Source organism: Tamandua tetradactyla, chromosome 2 (genome assembly GCF_023851605.1).
Source record: "Tamandua tetradactyla isolate mTamTet1 chromosome 2, mTamTet1.pri, whole genome shotgun sequence".
Classification (NCBI taxonomy): Eukaryota; Metazoa; Chordata; class Mammalia; order Pilosa; family Myrmecophagidae; genus Tamandua; species Tamandua tetradactyla.
The window spans coordinates 52,694,447-52,709,961 of NC_135328.1; the positions used below are offsets into that span (position 1 = coordinate 52,694,447).

Genomic DNA, 15,515 nt, shown 5'->3' on the forward strand with positions numbered 1-15,515 from the left:
CACCTGGTTATACCTCTTATGTTAAACAAACTTAGGTTAGTAAATTCCAAGAAGTTTCGATAATGATACTCATTTTAAGGGCTACTGAACTTCACTCAAATGATTTTTATTTTAGAGTTCAAACTATTTTCAAGGTCTGATGATCAAATGTAAATTTTCATACTTTGCTACTTTAACAGATTTTTTCAAGCTTACTCTGGTTTAGAAAAGATGATTAGAAGGTCTCTATATATTGAGACAGCATGCAGTACTCTGACAAACACTCTGAAAAGAATCTTTGAGAAGTGCACTGCGCTCAGTGAGGTATCCTTGCTGTGAAATCAACTATTTTCTCCGTTGCCCACAAGAAATTCATGTAAATTTCAGACAACAGTTTACTTCTTATGTGCCTATTTACAATCTAAATTTGGACTTAAGAGGCCTTTTTCTTTCTGTCTTTTTAGGGAGTAAAGGAACATATTCCTTACTGATTCAGACAGCTGCCTCCCATTTTTCACAGGAGGCTGATCACTCTAGAGTTGGTATGTCACAGTTGAAAAGGAAGAAAACTAAGTTCTGCTTAAAATTTTGACAATTTTACAACAATAAGTTGTAGAAAGTTCCTGAAAAGCCCTTTCTTAACTCTTGCTTCCACATATACACTATAATAAGCTTTTAATAATAAATACACTCAACAATAAAGAGTGGCAGAGGGTTAAGATAGGATTATATCTTTGCTTCCTCCTCCCCTTGCCCAAAATATTTAAATATATTTACCAATTATCCATTTGGAATAACTTTTATTACATTACAAAATTTGGTTCCAAAGTTTTATGTGTCATTTCCTCAAAAATTACACCAACTATTTCTTCTTTGTCTAGAAAGTTATTTGAGATTGGTGCAAAGATGAAACTGCTGCTTAGAGGAATCTTCTATCTTTTCTCTCTTCAAGCAATTAATCCATCTAATTTGTGTTTAGAGTTGTGTTGTGGTCCTTACTTAGGATGATGTTTACAATTTTACCCTCATGCTCTTTCATGTGATCCAAGAGATTTTCTTTGCTGGTTGATTCAAAACCACAAATACAACAACAGAAGAGTAAAACGCAATTCTCCATGCCAGGAGGGACCAGGCTGGAGTTTTTTTCTAAACTATATGAGGTATTACTTGTTGGGCTCAGTTTTTCATTCTCGTTGGGACCTACAACTTCATTGGGAGCCTGGGAAATCAGCTCTGAGAATGATACCACATTTTCTGAACTTCCAGTGACAGGATCAGCTCTCTCTTCATTGCTGTTTAATAGAGTCTTTCCAGGGGATTTCCCCAGAACTCTGCCACTTTGTGAAATTGCCTCGTTAATAACCTTGTTTACTTGTTCGTAGTTATAATTTTGGTCACATGCATGCTTCCACATGTGAGATTTCAAAGAAGGAGGATGACTGCATACATACCCACACAAAGAGCATCTGTACGGCTTATCAGAGTTATGGATTCGTCTGTTTCTGACACCAACATATGTTGTACTTGTATAGTCACACACATCATATCTGTACTGTTTCTGGACTGAAGACTTATTCCCTTCCTGAACACATTTTCCATCAGAAGTATCACTGGAAAGCCTTGGCTCATTAGAAGCTGCCATTGACAAGGTATCTGCAAGATTGTGTTGCTCTCTCTCATGATTCCTCAGCTGACTCTTATAATGGAAAGATTCTTCACATTGCTTGCACTGGTATATTCTCGTTTTACAGTGGTTTATCATGTGGCTCTCCAAATCTTTGCTGTTGTCAGCAATGTGTTTGCAGATGGGACACTGGTATGGCTGTCTCTGCCTATGGACTCGCAAGTGCTGCTTAATGTAGCCCTTGTTACCACTCGCGTCGTGGCACAAACGGCAGCGGTAGGGTCGATCAGCATTAGGGATGTACTCCACCACATTGCTTCCTGACAAACTGGCATCACTGTTGGGTTGGCTCTGGGCATTGTCTTGCAACTCTTTCAAAATGTCATCGTCTGAAGCATTTTGGTCTGTCCTTTCCCTCAATTTTTCAATTACAGTTAGCAAGGACATGCTGATGCCTGTCTTAACATGCCCACCTGACAATTCCTGCCTATCCTCTGAGAGCTCTTCCAAGGTAGAGTTGCTTTGGTTAAAATTAGTTAATCCATCTGAAGACTTTTTAAGTGATGACATCATTTTAGAATATGCTACCAATGTACTATCTACTTGCTTTTGTCCAGTATCTGGATCCAAAAGGTTTATATCCCCATAGTGCCCAAGGTTGGCCCGTGTTAGCTCTACAGCTCTTATAGGTATTGTGACCAGGGCTTCTGCAGCTAATGAATGTAGTCTCAGAGACTCAGAGTTTGTTCTTCTTCGCCCTGGTGGGGTATTCTCATCAGTAGCCAGTCCTTTGTTTATTAACTCACTGTCTGTCTTCTCTGGATTACTCCAACCTATGATTAATCCCCCAATATCAACAGTACATTTATCAGTATAAACTTCATCTGTTCTTTCACATCCACTTTTGGCTTCTATAGGGCTCAGGTTTTTTCCCTCCTCAATTTCAGCATTCATGAGGAAATGTTTCTGTGAAAAAGTTTCTTCAGCACTTGGCAAACGCTCCACTATCACGTTAACATGACCTATTTTATTTGGGCTACTGCAAATGATTTTCTATGCTGATGAAAGTAGGCTATCAGCAATCAGATTTTCCTCTGCATCAGAAATCACTTCTAGCATTTCTTCCTCATTAGGGTCAAGAGTAACTGACTGACTTAGGTGCACTTTTCCTTTTGCACTCTGTTCTAAAGGAGATGAAGATGATAATGGCTCTGAGCTGCAAATCTGCACTTGAACTGATGGACCATTGTGGATGCTCAGTTCATTGTCTCCAATAGCAATGACCACAGCTTCGACCACCCTAGGTGTAGCAGCCACGTTAGAATCTAGCAAGCCTAGGGGCTCATTTTCATTTTCAAAGATTGGATAGGAACAATCAACCTCCCCAGCATGTTTCCAAGCATGTTTTCAATATTCTCTGCTGGCCACAAGTTTAACTATAAAACAAGCATCAGTACATGCCATACTGTTCATATGCGTACCATTTCCTCTTACCCATTTCTGCCATGGATGGTATGACTTTGTGGACTGTGTATATTTACTGGGATGTCAGGAATGGTTTCACTATTTCTTTCTACAATTCTCTGACACAAATAGTTAGAGGGACTTACGCGCTGTTGGGCTTTGGATGGGGTCCGAGTGTTGGCATCATTTTCGTGATCATTTACCACATGAGCTTCAAGTTCCTCTTGGCTTTTAGATGTAATATGGCACTCTGAGCACATTAATATCACTTCATTCTGCTGACCATGCTGCTTGATATGATCTTTTAACACAGAGAAGGAAGATGATAGAAATTTGCAAAGGCTACACTGATAAGACATAGCCTTCCTTTCATTCTGGGCAAGAGAGCCAGGGATAAAATTTATTTGTGACATCTCAGCCCTTCTAACATCAGCAGCAGCTGACTGGGTTATTTTAGCTGGAATCTCACAAAGTTCTTGGGTTTCAAGACAGTGTTGTTGTAGCACTTGAACGTGAGCGTTTTTTCCCAATTAAAAGACATTTTTGTGATTTTTCATGTTCCACTATCTTGCTTAGCTTCTCTATAACATGGATTAAAGGATCTGTTTTAGTTCTTCTTTGTTCATCAGTTTCCAAAGAGGGACTGATGACAGTTTCTCCAGTCAATATGGCTTCCTGTTCCCCAATATCTGACACCAACAAGGCAACACTGCTGCTTTCTTCCATATTCAAGGTTACATGGCTGTTAAGTGGCAGACCCAGTGTCTTTCAAATCAATTCCTGAAATTAATACAGTCCCTTGGAAAAATCTTCAAAATCCAGCTGTGGTCAGGCGGCAGCTGCTGCTTCCGTGAGCCTCCTTTGGCCGGCCGTGCTGGCCGTGCCCTCGCCCTTGTCCTCGCACTCTTTGCTCCAGGCTGTATTCCCCTTTCCCCCGCTTTCCCCCTCCTCATCTGGAGCTCCAAAATGGCGGCGCTGGCTTTTTACTTTCTTGACAAAGTTCTTTGATGCACAAAAGTGTTTAATTTTGAGGAACTCCCATTTAATTATTTATTTCTTCAATACTTGTGCTTTGGGTGGGTGTAAGGTCTACGAAACTGCCTCCTAGTATAAGATTTATAAGATATTTCCCTACATTTTCTTCTAACATTTTATGGTCTTAGATCTAATAATGTTTAGGTCTTTGATCTATTTTGAGTTAATTTTTGTATAGGGTGTGAGATATGGATCCTCTTTCATTCTTTTGCATGTAGATATCCAGTTCTCTAGGCATTATTTATTGAAGAGACTGTTCTGTCCCAAGTGAGTTGGCTTGACTGCCTTATCAAAGATCAATTATCCATAGATGAGAGGGTCTATATCTGACCACTGTTCGATGCTTTGGTCAGTATATCTGTTTTTATGACAGTAACATTATGTTTTGACCACTGTAGCTTCATAATACTCCTTAAAGTCAGGTAACGTGAGACTTCCGACTTCATTTTTCTTTCTCAGGATACTTTTAGCTATTTGGGGCACCCTGTCCTTGCAGATAAATTTGTTATTGGTTTTTCTATTTCTGAAAACTACGTTTTTGGGATTTTAATTGGTATTGCATTGAATCTGTAAATCAATTTAGGTAGAATTGACTTCTTAACTATATTTAGTCTTCCAATCCATGAACACAGTATGCCCTTCCATTTATTTAGGTCTTCTGTGATTTCTTTTAACAATTTCTTATACTTTTCTCTGTATAGGCCTTTTGTCTCTTTAGTTTAATTTAATCCTAAATATTTTATTCTTTTGGTTGCAATTGTAAATGGAATTTTTTTTTTATGATTTTCCCCTCAGATTGTTCATTACTAGTGTATAGAAAGACTACAGATGTTTGAATGTTGATCTTGTAACCTGCCACTTTGCTCTACTCATTTATTAGCTCTAGTGGTTTTACTGCAGATTTTTTGGTGTTTTTTACGTATAGTAACATATCATCTGCAGACAGTGAGAGTTTTACTTCTTCCTTTCCAATTTTGATGTCTTGTATTTCTTTTTCCTGTCTTATTGCTCTGGCTAGAATTTCCAACACAGTGTTGAATAACAGTGGTGATAGTGGACATCCTTGCCTTGTTCCTGATCTTAGGGGGAAATTTTTTAGTTTTTCCCCATGGAGGATGATGTTAGCTGTAGGTTTTTCATATATTTCCTTTATCATGTTGAGGAAGTTCTATTCCTATCCTTTGAAGTGTTTTCAACAAGAAAGGAAGTTGAATTTTGTCAGATGCCTTTTCTGCATCAATCGAGATGATCATGTGGTTTTTCTGCTTTGAAGTGTTGATATGGTACATTACATTAATATGATTTTGTTATGTTGAACCATCCTTGCATATTTGGGATGAATCCTACTTGGTCATGGTGTATACTTCTTTTAATGTGCTGCTAGATTCGATTTGCAAGAATTTTGTTGAGGATTTTTGCATCTATAATCATTACAGAGATGGGTCTGTAACCTTTTCTTGTATCTTTGTCTAGCTTTGGTATGAGGGTGATGTTGGTTTCATAGAATGAGTTAAGGTAGCCTTTCCTGCTGTTCAATTTTTTTGAAGAGTTTGAGCAGGATTGGTACTAATTCTTTCTTGAATGTTTGGTAGAATTCACATGTGAAGCCATCTGATCCTGGACTTTTCTTTTTTGGGAGCTTCTTAGTGACTAATTCAATGTCTTCACTTGTGACTGGTTTATTGAGATCATCTGTTTCTTCTTGATTCAATATTGGTTTTTCATGCCCTTCTAGGAAGTTGTCCATTTCATCTGCATTGTCCAATTTATTAGCATAAAGTTGTTCATAGTATCCTCTCATTACTTCCTTTATTTCTGTGGGGTCAGTGGTTATGTCTCCTCTTCCCTTTCTGATTTTATTTAATTGCATCCTCTCTCTTCTTTTTGTCAACCTTGCCAAGGGTCCATCAATCTTATTGATTTTCTCATAGGCTCAACTTCTGGTTTCGTTGATTTTCTCGATTGTTCTCAATTTCATTTATTTTTGTTCTAATCTTCATTATTTCTTTCCTTGCTTTGGGGTTAGGTTGCTGTTCTTTCTCTAGCTCTTCCAAGTGAACAGTTAATTCCTCGATTTTTGCTCTTTCTTCTTTTTTTGATCTAGGCATTTAGGGCAATAAATTTTCCTCTTAGCATTGTCTTTGCTGCATCCCATAAATTTTGATGTGTTGTGTTTTCATTTTCACTTGCCTGAAGATATTTACTGATTTCTCTTGTAATTTCTTCCTTGACCCACTGATTGTTTAAGAGTGTGTTGTTGAGCCTCATTATATTTCTGAATTTTCTGGCCCTCTGCCTATTATTGATTTCCAACTTCATTCCTTTATGATCTGAGAAAGCTTCAATCCTTTTAAATTTATTGAGACTTGCTTTGTGATCCAATATATGGTCTATCCTTGAGAATGATCCATGAGCACTTGAGAAGAAGGTGTATCCTGCTGTTGTGGGGTGTAATGTTCTATAAACATCTGCTAAGTCTAGTTCGTTCATTGTATTATTCAAATTCTCTGTTCTTTATCGATGCTCTCTCCATTGATGAGAGCAGGGAATTGACGTCTCCAACAAGTATAGTAGATGTATCTATTTCTCTTTTCAGTGTTTGCTTCATGTATTTTGGATCCCTCTGGCTTGGTGCATAAATATTTATGATTGTTATGTCTTCTCGTTGAATTGTTCCTTTTATTAATACAAAGTGGCCTTCTTTGTCTCTTTTAATTGTTTTACATTTGAAGTCTAATTTGTTGGATATTAGTATAGCTACTCCTGATCTTTTCTGGTTGTTGTTTGCATGAAATATCTTTTTCCAACCTTTTACTTTCAACCTATGTTTTCCCTTGTGTCTAAAATGAGTCGCCTGTAGACAGCATATAGATAGATCCTGTTTTTTAATCCATTCTGCCAATCTGTGTCTTTTGATTGGGGAGTTTAACCCATTAACATTTAGTTAATTAGTTAGTAATATTACTGTAAGGGCAGTACTTTCTTCTACAATTTTGTCTTTTGGATTTTACATGTCATATCTAATTTTTCTTCTCTTTACCCTTACTAATAGTCTTCATTTCTGCATTCTTCTCCACACCTCTCTCCTCTCTTTTCCTATCTGTCTGTAGTGCTCCCTTTAGTAGTTCTTGCAGAGCCAGTCTCTTGATTACAAATTCTCTCTGTGAATTTTTGTCTGAAAATGTTTTAATTTCTCCTTCATTTTTGAAGAACAGTTTTGCTGGATATAGAATTCTTGGTTGGCAGTTTTTCTCCTTTAATAATTTAAGTATATCATCCCACTGTCTTCTCGCCTCCATGGTTTCTGCTGAGAAATCTCCACATAGTCTTATTGGGCTTCCCTTGTATGTGATGGATTGCATTTCTCTTGCTGCTTTCAAAGTTCTCTCTTTCTCTTTGACATCTGACATTCTGATTAGTAAGTGTGTTGGAGTACATCTATTTGGATCTGTTCTATTTGGGGTACGCTTCTTGGGGTACACTTGGGGTATACTTCTTGGATCTGTAATTTCACATCTTTCAGAAGAGTTGGGAAATTTTCAGTGATAATTTCCTCCATTAGTTTTTATCCTCCTTTTCCCTTCTTTTCTCCTTCTGATACACCCACAACACGTATATTCATGTACTTCATGTTGTCATTCAATTCCCTAAGTCCTTGCTCATATTTTTCCATTCTTGTCCCTGTATTTTCTTTTGCTTGTCGGATTTCAGATGTTCTGTCCTCCAATTCACTAATCCTATCTTCTGCTTCTTGAAATCTAACATTGGCTTTAATTGATTCAGTTTTCCAGACCCTGGGGTCTGAATTTCTTGAGGGAGGGATTCCACCTGAACCAGGCCCTGCCCCTCTCCTGGGGAAGGCACACCCTCCAGGGAATTTCTTCCTTTCACCTGACCAGCCTCTCTGTCTTTCAGACAAGTTTAATTCCGCCCATGCCTGGCAGTTGAGTCTGGGAAGCCTTGCAGTTGTGTCCAAAGAGTAGTCAAGCTGTAGAAACACAGCCACATGCACACACACAAAATCCTTTTCAGAGCAGGACCCCTGTACCTCAGGTTTGCCAATCAAAAGCTCAAGTTGGTATGTTACTTTGTGTACCTCCAGGTCCTTTGTGCCCCCTCCTTTCCTTCAGGGTCCAGACCTTTTCAAGTATTTTGGGCTGTCTGATCCAGAAAAAATTGTTTCTTTTTTTTTTCTTTTTTCGTCAGCCTTGCCCCCTCTCTGCTGGGGCAAACACCAGCAACCTGAGCTGGGGATCTATCTTTCGTAGTCAGGATTTGTTAATTAATTCCACAGTTGGAGCTTGGTTAAGCTCAGCCCCTTGCTGCTAGTAAAGTCTCTTTCTTTTCCCCTCTGGGAACCAGCCTGTTGGAGAGGGGTGCCTGCCTCCACAGCTTGGGGGATTCATGGTTCTAGGTGGTATCACAGTGGGTCCAGCTTGTCCAGACTAGGGTACACTGTGTGTCCAGTCACTGATGTGGCCCCAGCAGTTGTTCTGTACTGTTCCTGACTAATGACTAGCTGCTCTGCAGGGCGAAGTAAATTCCACACCTCACTAAGCCACCATCTTGAAGGATTTCCTTATAGTACCCCACCAAGAACAACTTGCATTGGTATGGAACATTTGTTGCAATTGATGATAGCATATTTGTGTAATTGTACTGTTAGTAGAAAGCCATGTTTTAACTTAGGGTTCACTGTGTAGTGTAGTTCCATGGATTTTTTTTTTTTAATTTTTATTGTTGCCATATATAATTTTTTAAAAAAATTTATTTATTAATTAAAAAAATTTAACAACAAACAAACAAAACATTAACATATCATTCCGTTCTACATATATAATCAGTAATTCACAATATCATCACATAGTTGCATATTCATCATTTCTTAGAACATTTGCATCAATTCAGAAAAAGAAATAAAAAGACAACAGAAAAAGAAATAAAACGAAAACAGGAAAAAAAAAGATTATAAATCCCATACCCCTTACCCCTCGGTTTCATTGATCACTAGCATTTCAAACTAAATTTATTTTAACATTTGTTCCCCCTATTATTTATTTTTATTCCATATGTTCTACTCGTCTGTTGACAAGGTAGGTAAAAGGAGCATCGGACACAAGGTTTTCACAATCACACAGTCACATTATGAAAGCTGTATCATTATTCAGTCATCATCAAGAAACACAGCTACCGAAACACAGCTCTACATTTTCAGGCAGTTCCCTCCAGCCTCTCCATTACATCTTAAATAACAAGGTGATATCTATTTAATGCGTAAGAATAACCTCCAGGATAACCTCTCGACTCTGTTTGGAATCTCTCAGCCATTGACACTTTATTTTGACTCATTTTTCTCTTCCCCCTTTTGATCAAGAAGGTTTTCTCAGTCCCTTGATGCTGAGCCTTAACTCATTCTAGGGGTTTTCTCAATCCCTTGATGCTGAGTCTCAGCTCATTCTAGGATTTCTGTCCCACATTGCTAGGAAGGTCCACACTCCTGGGAGTCATGTCCCACGTAGACAGGGAGAGGGTGGTGAGTTTGCTTGTTGTGTTGGCTGGAGAGAGAGGCCACATCTGAGCAACAAAAGAGGCTCTCTTGGGGGTGACTCTTAGACCTAAATTTTAAGTAGGCTTTACATATTCTTTGAGGGGTTAAGGTTCATATGAACAAACCCCAAGACTGGAGGCTCAGCCTATAGCCTTGGTTGTCCACAATGCCCGTGAGAATATCAAGAATTCAACCTGCCATATATAATTTAACATTTCCCCTTTTAGTCATTGTGGTGGTTAGATTCAGTTGTCAACTTGGCTTGGTGAAAATGGTTAGTTCTATTGCTGTAGACATGAGCCAGTGGCATGTGAACCTTATCTGTTGCTGATTATATTTGCAGTTGGCTAGGAGGGTGCCTGCTTCAATGAATGATGTTTGACTTAATTGGCTGGTGCTTAAATGAGAGAGCACAACTTAGCACAGCTAAGCAGCTCGGCATTCCTCATCTCAGCACTTGCAGCTCAGCCCAGGCCTTTGGAGATGCAGAGAGAAGTCACCCTGAGGAGAGTTGTTTGAACCCAGGGGCCTGGAGAGAAGGCCAGCAGAGACCATCCTGTGTCTTCCCACGTAAGAAAGAACCTCAGTGGAAAGTTAGCTGCCTTTCCTCTGAAGAACTAACGAAATAAATCCCCTTTTATTAAAAGCCAATCCGTCTCTGGTATGTTGCATTCCCGCAGCTAGCAAACCAGAACAGCTGCTATGAACGTTCGTGTACAAGTATCTGTTCAAGTCCCTACTTTCAGTTCTTTGGCTATATACCTTGTAGTGCGATTGCCGGGTCATAAGGTAATTCTATACTTAGCTTTCTGAGGAACTGCCAGACTGTCTTCCACAGCAACTGCACCATTTTATGTTACTACCAGCAATGAATGAGTGTTTGTTTCCCTGCATACTCTCCCACGCTTATTTTTCTTTTTAAATAGCAGCCATTCTTGTGGATGTGAAATGGTATCTCATTGTGGTTTTGATTTGCATTTCTCTGATAGCTAATGATGTTGAGCATATTTTCATGTGCTTTCTGGCCATTCGAATATTTTCTTTGATGTTATTTCTTTTCAGGTCTTTTGCCCATTTTTAAATTGAGTTGTTTGTCTTTTTGTTGTTACATTGAAGGATTTCTTTATATATTCTGGATATTAACCCTTTATCAAATATGTGGTTTCCAAATATTTTCTTGCAATGTGTAGGTTGTTGTTTTACTTCCACAATAAAATTTTTTGAGAATCAACAGTTTTTAATTTTGATGAGGTCCCATTCATCTATTTTTTCTTATTGTTTGTGCTTTGGGCGTAAAGTCTAAGAAACCATTGCCTCACACAAGGTCCTGAAGATACTTCCCATGTTTTCTTTGAGGAGTTTTTTAGTTCTAGCTCTTATATTAAAGTCTTTTTTTTTTAAATTTTTTTTTATTAATCAAAAAAAAGAAAAGAAATTAACACAACATTTAGAAATCATTCCATTCTACACATGCACTCAGTAATTCTTAGTATCATCACATAGATGTATGATCATCATTTCTTAGTACATTTGCATCGATTTAGGAAAAGAACTAGCAAAACAGCAGAAAAAGATATAGAATGTTAATATAGAGAAGAGAATTAAAATAATAATACTAATAAAAATATATATATATATAAAAAAAGGAAAAAGAAAAAAACAAAAAAGATACAAACAAACAAACAAACAAACAAAAAACTATATTTCAGGTGCAGCTTCATTCAGTGTTCCAACATAGTTACATTACACTTAGGTATTATTGTGCTGTCCATTTTTGAGTTTTTGTATCTAGTCCTGTTGCACAGTCTGTATCCCTTCAGCTCCAGTTACCCATTATCTTACCCTGTTTCTAACTCCTGCTGGTCTCTGTTACCAATGATATATTCCAAGCTGATTCTCGAATGTCGGTTCACATCAGTGGGACCATACAATATTTGTCCTTTAGTTTTTGGCTAGACTCACTCAGCATAATGTTCTCTAGGTCCATCCATGTTATTACATGCTTCATAAGTTTAGTCTTTCTTAAAGCTGCATAATATTCCATCATAGGTATACGCCACAGTTTGTTTAGCCACTCGTCTGTTGATGGACATTTTGGCTGTTTCCATCTCTTTGCAATTGTAGATAATGCTGCTATAAACACTGCTGTGCAAATGTCCGTCTGTGTCTTTGCCCTTAAGTCCTTTGAGTAGATACCTAGCAGTGGTATTGCTGGGTCGTAATCCATTCTGCCATTCTATGTCTTTTGATTGGGAAATTCAGTCCATTAACTTTTAGTGTTATTACTGTTTGGATAATATTTTCCTCTACCATTTTGGCTTTTGTATTATATATATCATATCTGATTTTCCTTCTTTCTACACTTTACTCCATACCTCTCTCTTCTGTCTTTTCGTACCTGACTCTAGTGCTCCCTTTAGTATTTCTTGCAGAGCTGGTCTCTTGGTCACAAATTCTCTCAGTGACTTTTTGTCTATAAATGTTTTAATTTCTCCTTCATTTTTGAAGGACAATTTTGCTGGATATAGAAGTCTTGGTTGGCAGTTTTTCTCTTTTAGTAATTTAAATATATCATCCCACTGTCTTCTAGCTTCCATGGTTTCTGCTGAGACATCTACACATAGTCTTATTGGGTTTCCCTTGTATGTGACAGATTGTTTTTCTCTTGCTGCTTTCAAGATCCTCTCTTTCTGTTTGACCTCTGACATTCTAACTAGTAAGTGTCTTGGAGAACACCTATTTGGGTCTATTCTCTTTGGGGTGCGCTGCACTTCTTGGATCTGCAAATTTAGGTCTTTTATAAGAGTTGGGAAATTTTCAGTGATAATTTCTTCCATTAGTTTTTCTCCTCCTTTTCCCTTCTCTTCTCCTTCTGGGACACCCACAACACGTATATTTGTGCGCTTCATATTGTCATTCAGTTCCCTGATCCCCTGCTCAAGTTTTTCCATTCTTTTACCTATAGTTTCTGTTTTCTTTTTGGAATTCAGATGTTCCATCCTCCAGTTCACTAATTGTAGCTTCTGTCTCTTTAGATCTACCATTGTAGGTATCCATTGTTTTTTCCATTTTTTCTTCTTTGTCCTTCACTCCCATAAGTTCTGTGATTTGTTTTTTCAGATTTTCTATTTCTTCTTTTTGTTCAGCCCATGTCTTCTTCATGTCCTCCCTCAATTTATTGATTTGGTTTTTGAAGAGTTTTTCCATTTCTGTTCGTATATTCAGCATTAGTTGTCTCAGCTCCTGTATCTCATTTGAACTATTGGTTTGTTCCTTTGACTGGGCCATATCTTCAATTTTCCGAGCGTCATCCATTATTTTCTGCTAGTGTCTGGGCATTTGATCAGATTTCCCTGGGTGTGGGACCCGGCTGGTTGAAAGGTTTTTCTGTGAAATCTCTGGGCTCTGTTTTTCTTTTCCTGCCCAGTAGGTGGCGCTCGTGGCGCTTGTCTGTCTGCGGGGCCCACCAGTAAAAGATGGTGTGGCTCCTTTAACTTGCCAATCCGAATCGCGTGGGAGGGGTCGCTGGCCGCCGCGGCTTGGGGGAGTGCCGGTCCAAATTGCCCAGCTGGCCCGAGACGCCAAGCGTGGCGGAAGGGCCCCGCTATCCAACGTTCCCAGTCAGACCGGGGAGCCACGTGCGTGGAGGGGACCCCATTCGCCAGCCGCCCCGGCCAGGAAAACGTGCGCCCCTCGGGTATCTCACCGCAGCAGATTCTCCCTGCCCGTTCAGGCGTTCCAGAATGGGGTACGCTGTCTTTTTGGTCTGTGTCGTGGCTCCGGGAGCTGTTTTGTATTGTTTCTGTTTCTTTAGTTGCTTTTCTGGAGGAGGAACTAAGACCCACGCGTCTTACTAAGCCGCCATCTTCTCCGGAAGTCCCTCTGGAGGTCTATATTAAGGTCTTTGATCCATTTGGAGTTGATTTGTATATGTGGTATGAGGTAGTTAACTTTTTTTAAAATAGGGATCCAGTTTTCCCAGCACCATTTGTTGAGGAGACTATTCTTTCCCAGTTAAATGTTTGTTGCCATCTTGTCAAAAATCAGTTGGCCAAAAATGCAAGAGTTGATTTCTGAGTTCTCAATTCTACTCTGTTCGTCTATATGTCTATCTGTCCTGTGCCAGTGGCATTATGTTTTTTTTTTAATTTTTAACCATTTTTAATTGTATGATATAACTGATATACAAAATAAAGAAAGACAAAAGCTGTAATTTTCAAAGCACACTTCAACAAGTAGTTGCAGAACAGATCCCAGACTTTGTCATGGGCTATCATTCCATCATCTCAGATTTTTCCTTCTAGTTGCTCCAAAACACTGAAGGCTAGAAGGAATATTAATATAGTGATTCAACATTTTTTCTGTTTTACCTCCTCCTTTTCCTTTAATCCTTCTCCCAGTCTGTAGGGATCTGTGGGGAATGCCTGTTCTAACTTTTTCATGTTGAGAAGGGCATTCACTTTAGAGGATAGGGAGATGTAATCAATTGATAATCCTGAAGAGGTTGGTTCCTGTGAGTTTCAGGATTTCTGACCTAGAAATCATCTGGGAATTACATGTTCCAGGAAGACAAACATAGTACATGAAACCGTTATACAGTCACAGTTCAAGCTCTAGGTGTTCGTAAGAGTTAACAGGAGTGAAGTTGATTGTGGTTTAGCAAATGATGGCATTATCTAACTGAAGCTTGCATAAGAGTAGCCTCTAGAACAGCCTCTTGACTCCATTTGATCTTTCTTGGCCACTGAGCCCTTATTTTATTACACTTCTTTCTTCCCTTTTGGTCAGAAAGGCAGTGTTGGTCCCATGGTGCCAGGGCCAGACTCATCACTGGGAGTCATGTTCCCTGTTGTCAGGAAGACTTTCACCCCTGAATGGCTTGTACCATGTAGTGGGGAGGATAGTGATTTTCCCTGCAGGGTTGGGCTTACACAGAGAGAGAGACCACATCTGAGCAACAAAGAGGCTTTCTGGAAGCAACTCTTATGCCTCATTATGGGTAGTCTCAGCTTCTCACCCACAGAATTAAGTTTCATAAGAGCAAGCCTCAAAATCTAGAGCTTGGCCTATTTTCCTGGGATTCCCCAATGGCTGGGAGGTGTGATGGTTAGGTTCTGGTGTCAGCTTGGCCAGGTAATGATTCCCAGTTGTCTGGTCAGCAAGTACTGACCTGACCGTTGCTGCAAGGATATTTCCTGGCTGGTTGATAAACCAGAAGGCTGGTGTCTTAAATCATCAGTCAGTTGATTGCATTTGTAGCTGATTACATCTGCAGTCAGCAAAGGCATATCTTCCACCACCAAGATAATCTAGTCTGTTGAAGTCTTTTAAGAAGGAAGAGACTTTTTCACTGCTTCTTCAGCCAGGGAGCCTCTCCTGTGGCGTTCGTCCAGACTCTTCATTGGAGCTGCCAGTGTCACAGTCTGCGCTATGGATTTTGGACCCTTCCATTCCCATGATTGTGTGAGACACCTTTATAAATCTCATATTTACAGATATCTCCTATTCACTATGTTAATAAAGGAAGGTACTCGGTGTTCCCAGATGGGAGAGTTTATATATATATATATATTTTTTCCCCCTTCAGATCCTCACGGGATCTACTGATACTTTTTAACTAGCAGCCCACCATAGTCTGAGATGTATCCTGTTATTATATTAAGCTGTAGAGAATTACAAGGTCTTGCTCCCGTTCTGTACTCCAGGAGTTTCGGCTGTCTACATGAGCCATCCAGAGAGGCTGATTTAGACTATGTGATATACAAAATTTAGGTTCTAGACATAATAAACCTCTCTTTGATCTCATACGGTAGCTGAAGGTCTAGAGTACATACACTATCGTCTTTTACCCTGCATTCTAATTTA

At 39.1% G+C, this 15,515-nt stretch overlaps 1 protein-coding gene and 1 pseudogene across 4 annotated transcripts in view; one reads left to right on the plus strand and one right to left on the minus strand.

The window, feature by feature from the left end:
* USP20 (ubiquitin specific peptidase 20) overlaps positions 1–15,515 on the plus strand; it is a 129,878-nt gene that overhangs the window by 46,232 nt on the left and 68,131 nt on the right. The gene's annotated exons all lie outside the window — the stretch shown is intronic.
* Positions 795–3,855, minus strand: LOC143672071 (zinc finger protein 507 pseudogene; annotated as a pseudogene).